Here is an 8,164-nt window from a genome sequence, read left to right as displayed (position 1 = left end):
CACGACGTGGACCCAGCTTGTTGCACAGTGGTGCAAAAAAAAAAGTTTTAGAATTATGCTGAGCGTTTGCAGAGTCTCATAGGTCGGAGCAACGGGTGCTATGGCTTGTTTCACAAAAACCTCAAGAGCCCAGTCTGAAGTGGTCATTTCATCCTGTGTTGCGGTACGGTGGATGGCCAGCCATTACCAGCCAGTGATTCACCTGTTTCAGTCACAGTAGTTTTGATGGCTCAGTTTTTGATCAGCTAGTTTGTGAATATCCTTTTCCACCCCAGGCATCTTCTGTTGAGCAACCTGTTAGTACGGAAAGACATCTCACAGCAGCATGTAGGTTGTGACCCCCTGCTTTGTAAGTGCTGTTTTTTATCATCGACGGGATTATAGTTTTTTTGTACAACTAAAGATTGGTAATTTTAATGCACTGTGAAATATACTTCAACAGCTCAACTGCTCTTTCTGGTTCTAGGTCATTACATTGGCAACAGATAGGAAAGCAGAACATCACACATAAAACTGGCAAACAGTAAAATCGGCTGAAATTCATGTGGAACTAATCAAAGAATTACAATTTCTGGCAAAGATGGATGAGGATGTGACCAATTCAAGATTCAGAAACAAAACATTTATGAACTGCAAAAGGGCATTTACATAAAGTGTATGTTGACTCTTTTCTCCTCTACTTTAGGTAATTTTATGTGGTTTGCATTCCATTCAAAGAATGAAGGATTGAATTAGCAGCAAAAAGATCTGATAGCCTCCATGTTTTCTCTCTGTCAATAGAACGACCATCTGCACTAGCCTTCCTGTTTAATGAGCAGGTGGAGTAGAAGCATTTTCATCATGGTGTGCATTGAGCAAACAAGAAGTGAATTTACTCTTCCAGAATACCAAATACAAATATTCAAGGATTTTTTTATACAGTCAGATAAATAATAGTCATTTTAATCCAAGTTGTTTACATATAAATATGTGATAATATCTTCAACTTACTGTCATAGTTTAGTTTTACAGTAGATACAACCTCTCAACACTTAATCTTAATAATAATAATAATAATAATAATAATAATAATAATAATAATAATAATAATAATAATAATGAGCTTTTGGCAAGCTTGATTAAAACATTTGTACAAATGTACAAAAACCTCCTCTGAAGAAAATGAACCTACTTTTTTCCCATAATGTGGAGCACTGATTTGTGGCCATGTCTGTCCCAATGCTAGAAAAAAAAATGAGAGAGAAAGAGAGCCAAGATTGTGATCATTTGTGATGCCCTGAGGGGATAAAACCTGGGGCTGCTCCTCTGATGATGAATTAGATGGAATTTGTGGAATCAGAGGCTTTTTCCATTTAACACAAAATAGCAATTTTGTCAAAAGTTGAGTATGATTTGGATTGCCTGCAATTTTCAAAAATTGTAACACTTTCAGTAGATTATTGTGCACTATCATGCCTGGGGCAAGTACGTACATAAGAATAATTGTCAGAATGCTTTCCTCACCTTGTGCGTACAAAATAAAATGCTTCAAGAACTGTAATATATTTCCAAAACCAAGCACCAGCCTGAGGCTGCAACAATACTCTTTAAGGAGTAATCAACCATTTTATTCATTTTGGAATAAACAAATGTATTTAATTGATTTGTGCACAATGAAGATAAGAAATGTGAAACGTCTTTGACGATTAGACCCCATCATGACATTATCGTATTTGAAGGTATTGGTGAAGCCGTGATTAGTATAGGAAACCCCCTGATGGAGTCTAGACACTGGTGGTGGTGGTGGTGGTGGTGGTGAAGAAATGAAATACCAGTGAAGATCTGAATGTGATGAGCAGTGGACTTCTGATGAGCTCAACCTTGGCACTGGATATGATGAACTGGAGGTGAATAGAGTGGAGGAGGGTTGCAATGATTTCACACTTAAATGACAGCTGGAAGCAGCAAAGAGTAGAACAGATTTAAAGTTTGATGGCAGCAACATGACTGGCTGAAGGGATTGTGGCTAAATCTGATTGGATTGACTGAAAGAGTAAACGCCCATAGCTGATTAGAAAGCAGAATGAGATAACTGTGAATGAATGAGGCTTAATCAGAATGTCTTCCTGCCGCTGAGCTTCATGTGTGACTATGCTTTAAGACAGACTGCCGACTGTGGGATGAACAACCCAGTAAGAGAATTCAAACACATGGACACCATGTTCACTGCCATAGCTCCTCCATTTCCAATTTCACCATCACCATTGCCAGCATCGGCAAACCTCTTGTGAGAAAGCATGCTGTTGTTGCCTAAACAACAGTTTAGGCTACTTATACTGAGAAAAGATCATGGCTTTTAATTGGAGGATGTAAAAGTCCCGCTTTACTTGCCATATTTTTTCATTTTCAGGTGTGTTCACAATATAGATTTAGTCTTTAGGAATGATCATATGCACACAGGCTCAAAACGGTTTGTTGATGGATAAGGTGCTGCACTTGAGGATGCACATGAATATCAGCAGCATGCACTGATGTGGGAGCGCAATCAACCCCCCCTGGTGAATATAGAACAGGATTTAAGAGACATCTCTGCAACATGGAATATAGATAATGCACAAGGCAAACTATGGCATCAAAAGTTAGATTAACTTATTAACATAGCAGATGTGGACTGTCAATCATCTGTAGTGTCGAGGTCAAGAAGAATTAAGACAAAAAAACAAAAATAACACTACTACCTGCTGCTACTATTAGTTATAAGGGTGTGTTTTTACTTTACAGGTGAGTCATTCATGTAACAAACATAAGATTTTGAAGGTCAACTGAATAACTTATGTAAATTTTCTTCTGAATACCGCCATTAAAATTAACAGAATCACAACAGTGCATGCACAGCTGGAAATGAAATATATGATCTTTAAATTAACTAAACAGAGCTGCATCCCATTAATATTATATACAAATAAAGCCTTCCTAATTGATACAGCACAGGTGTTTGTTAGGCAGGAAGGCTTCATGCAATAAGTTAGGGGCTTGGTTTTTAATTACCTTAGGGATTTGCTAATTTACATTCTGCCTCTAAAAATCTTTGGTTGATACCAGGAAGTGAGTGTTTGTCTGTGTATGAGTGCATGTCGATGTGTACTATATATGCTGCAAAATGGTTTGATGAGGCTGTGGGTAAAGAATCAATAGAGGTTTTAATAGGAAACAGAATGTCCTCAGGTCAAATTCAGACCAAAATACTGCATGAAATTCCATCTATGGGATTTTGTATGCGGGTTGGATGGAGGAAGGAGAAAAATGTAAGGAAAGGCACTCCATCTTGGCCCTGATGTACATTTCTATTCTTGAAGGTCAAAAAGCTTGTTATAGTGGACAAACATTAAACTTCCACTGGTGCTGCATTCTCATTAATCTCTAAACCTGTAAAAGGGTCTACATATACTGACATATATCAGCAGTCCACATCTCTGATGTAGAACTCCACAAGGTGATGAGTCTGAAAACCACAGCTGCTCATCCTTTATTTAATAACCAAAAGCTTCAGAAATTAGGTCTCCCTTCTCCCACTGGCTAAAAACAAGCTGTGTATCCACGGAGCCACCCGCTGGTCACACACACAATTTTCATGAAGATCATCTTTTTTTTTTTTCAAGGTTTTTATTGACACAGCTATATTATTAGATGGTACACAGTAGAACAATGGCAACCGTTTTGATTCATATGTGAGGGAGATGTTACAATTACTGTCTGATAGTTGCTAGCTGACACCATGAATGTTCGGAAAAGGCATTCATATAGTACTACTTTGCCTAATGAAATCAATTTGGAAGCAAATGTGATTGCTGCTTGGGTCACATTCATTGGTCACCAAAACAAAATGACACCAATACAGCAGTGAGAAAGATAAGACAGAGGATAGAGTGACATTACTATTAGTGTAGTTGTTGCTACTGTTGTTGCTGTGCACCTTTGTCTCTGTCTCTGTCCTTCTGTCATTACCTCTGTTCTCTCTCTCCATCTCTGTCTCTGTCTGTCTGTCTGTCTCTCTCTCTCTCTTTTACCCCAACTGGTCGAGGCAGATGACCACCCACCCAGAGCCGGAGTCTGTCTGAGGTTTCTTACTGTAAAAGGAAGTTTTTCCTTGCCACCGTCGCCAAGTGCTTGCTCATGGTGGGAACTGTTGGGTCTCTGTAAATAATTTTTAGAAGGAGTATGGTCTAGACCTGCTCTATTTTAAAAAAGTGTCATGAGGTAACTTCTGTTATGATGTGGCATTATACAAATTAAATTGAATTGAACTGAATTGACATTATATTTTAAAGGTTCAGTGTGTAACATTTAGGAGAATCTATTGACAGACATTAAATATAATATGCATAACTGTATCTGTATGATAACTATATATACTGTTTTCATTACTGTAAAATCACCTGAAAATGGGATTCTTTGTGTTGTTATTACCTTATCTATAGATATTAAAGAGTCTTTTATATCTATAGACATCACGGGTGACCTTCCATGGACTCTGCCATGTCGAACCACCATGTTTCTACAGTAGCCCAGAGCAGGATAAACCAAACACTGGCTCTAGATAGTGCTATTCACATCTTTTGTGGCCACCATAGTTTCTCCTTTGTGCTTGGAAGGGGAGGATGAAGCGATGGAGTTGCAATCTGCAACTACACCTGTAGATGCCACCAGATCCTACACACTAAAGCTGCCACCACACTTACTTACAAATGCAAAATAAACTTTGGAGTCCAATAATCAACTGTTCCCTAATGGATGTAAACATTAAAAGACAAAGGAAATGAAACACTTCCCTCCTACTATTCTACACCAGAAATGTTAATGTCCCACCTCCACTAAAACACCAACACAACATTGAATTTATATTCACATACAAGCTGTTTTAGAAGAATTAGAAATGTTTTGCTCATCCTATTTGACTTCAATGTTACCACTTTGCATTTTGGTGTTTTTTTCAGAAATGGGCAACAATGAGTTTTAATTTGTGTAAACCAATAATTCCTCTGAATAAGTTGCCATAGTTGTTGTATTCAAACAAGATATTCAAAAAATGTTGATCTCAGAGGTTTTCTTTTCCTAGAGTGCGGAATTAACATGCAGTACCTCACACATATCATTTCATAGACACATTTTAATTGCTCTCCATTAATTACATATTCTGAGTGAGCAGTGCATTTGCATATATTTCACATGCAAGTGTGACCTACTGTTATGTTGTGTGGGTGAAAAGGTTTCCACTCACTGATATGATATGAATACAGTATGCAGTTGCAACCTGCTTCACCAGACTGCACCACTGGAGGCTTGAACACATTATTTCAGCTTTCAGTATGTGCCAAGGCCAGGCTGAGTTGAGGGTCAGGGTGGTTGTGATTTTGAGTTTGGTGTGTGTTTGTACTTTAAAAGGTATCTTTTTCTTGTGTTACCATTGGTAATGACACAGCTGTGGAAAGAATCCCATAATAAACAAAACAATGTTTTGCATTATTTTAGATTACAAAACAGTTTATGAAGTCACCACAATGTCCTTAATATCATTTTAACAGTTTTCAGTTTACTCCAGTTTGTTATAATGTTGGATTTTGATAGCTTTTGACACACCTGATATTGATTTTGGCTAAAAAGACAATGATTTAGCCGAATCAAGTAAAAACTGAGCCTTATGTGTTTGAAGATTTAAAAAATATCAGATGTATCATATGAATATTTGTGAAAAGAAAGTGACTTTAGAGGTCTGATACTGTGTAAATATATTTTAATTACTATAAAGAAAGTATATAATGTTTATCATTCTGTAGGTCCAGTAGCCTGTGATATTGAATTTTTTGAAAACTGACACTGGTCATTACCAAGGTAATTACACATGGACAGCATCATAACTAATTTTCAATTAGTAAATACCTAATTTACCACGTAAAAGAGTAATAACGTAAGAGTAATAAGAGTAAAAAAATACTGCACAGTTATTTTTGTTACAGTGTAATTTTTAGTAGGTCATATACTTCTTAGCATTGCATAGCATTAACATGTAATTTAAATAGTTGTTGTTGCTTTATCCTTTGTGGATCTTCAGCTGACTACCCTATGAAGAAAACAAAGAAATCTCTGAGAACCTTTGGATGCCTACAGACAGTCAGTGTCACTTTCTTCATCGAACAACTATCACATTTTACAGTTGCACAATGAGGTCTTGTAAGCAGTCTGTCAAATTCATTCTGATGCCAACTTTCTCAACTGCAAGACTTTTGTCTAAATCAAAACAACTTTTCACTGCCATTCTGTATTTACCAATTTGTCTTTTGGAAAAAGACCAAAAAGGAAAATGAACTTTGAAACCCGATCATGCCCTTGACACTAAATTCTAATTAAACCATGACTAAAAGGACAAAAACGTACACTGCTTTTGAGACTTTACTTTGCTGTTTTTTTATTTCTAAAGTACCCCTAATTAACTGTTGACTTTCAGTTCAGTCAGTCATTGGCTAACTCTGAAATGTATCTATCTTTTCTCTTCTTTTTTTTATATCCCTGGGGCAATGGAGGCCATTCTGCTGTCCACAGCACATTCCCCTGAAAATGCCTCTAGGGATCCTTTTCTCAGTGGCAATGCCATCACTCCTATCATCAGTCCCTGGAGTGCCTCTGAGCAGTACCTGTCCTGGCAAGCAGGGAGGCACTGGAAATGCAATGGCATATTATTACTTGCTGCAAGGGATCCCTAATGAGAATGTATGAGACTGATATGTTCAGTTGGGAAATAAAAAACTAAATAAACAAGAGAAATTGTTTCAGTATAGTGATAGATAGTGACAAAAATGGTTAATGCAAAGCTTACCACTACTAAAAAAGTTGTATTTAATAATTTAACATCGCAAATAAGCATTTACCAGTGAAATGTAACACACAGGCAAAAACAGTCTCCCAAGGCCACTTAGATTCCAGTTAGTTATTGAATAATCTCACAGTTAGCATTATCTTTGAACTTTACGTTTCTTAGCTGATTTCTGTTGTATTATTTTTCATAATGTATCCCATGAGTTGCTGAGAAATGACAAACAGATTTATTAGCTTACTATTGTAAGTTTTTCTCTTGGGAGATTTTTACATTTTGTACATCAACATTGTACCATGTGCAATATTTTAAATGGTTTAACATTTAATCTACTGCTGCATATTACAACTTTTTAGCATATCGTGTAGAATTCTCTCATTTAGTCCTTATCTATGAATGGCTTTACTTGTTAATGAAGTCACTGTGTAAAGACATTGTTCTCTTAGTTTGAATTAAACCAAAACAATGTGCTGGGACTCAAGAGGAATCTTTCAATGTTACTAATTCATATTTTTTCTTTTCGTAATTCACTGATATCAAAAATATCTGTAACTTTGTGAAGATTTCTGTCACCCTTTCTGCTGCATATTTTATTCCTTGTTTTATCCATTATTAATGTCTCAAGAGCCTTCACAGAATGAGTTATACATGTATATATAAATATATATATATATATATATATATATATATATATATAGTCTGATGTCTAGTTTACAACGGAAAGGGGGAGATGTTCACCAAACTATATCCATTCCGCAAGAAATGCTCATTCAAGCACTAAACCTCAAAAATAACCATTATCATTCCAGTACATTTCCAAGGTTCGACCCACCTGACACATCGGAGGCATTCACCAAATTCACCCCATGACAAACCTAAACAGGGAAAATCCTACAATATCATGACATCCATTCATGGCAAGCATGGCATAGCTAATTTAAGAGCATTAAAGGCGTTGGCACGACCTACTCACAGCATTAAGTATTAGATCATTAAGCTAGATGATTTTTACTTTCTTGATTGAGGTAACATTCAATTAAAATTGATAACAGCGCCACCGCATCTACCTACAATGTAGGCATGCCAATATTCACACAAACCATAACAGATTAATATATAAACATACACACTCTAACCAAATTAGTGTAAGTCACTTCACATAATATAACTTTTGGTTCCATACTCTGCTTGCATAACCCAGCATCTTAAAAGCTAAATATTATCTCAAATATATTACACTTAATCCTTAAATGCTCAGGCATATACAATAATGTATAAAGAAAATCATATTGTGAAACTTGGTTTTATCATAATATT

Source organism: Morone saxatilis, unplaced genomic scaffold (assembly GCF_004916995.1).
Source record: "Morone saxatilis isolate NCDOM2014 unplaced genomic scaffold, NCSU_SB_2.0 Contig11, whole genome shotgun sequence".
NCBI classification, from domain to species: Eukaryota; Metazoa; Chordata; class Actinopteri; family Moronidae; genus Morone; species Morone saxatilis.
This window is presented reverse-complemented; position numbering follows the sequence as displayed.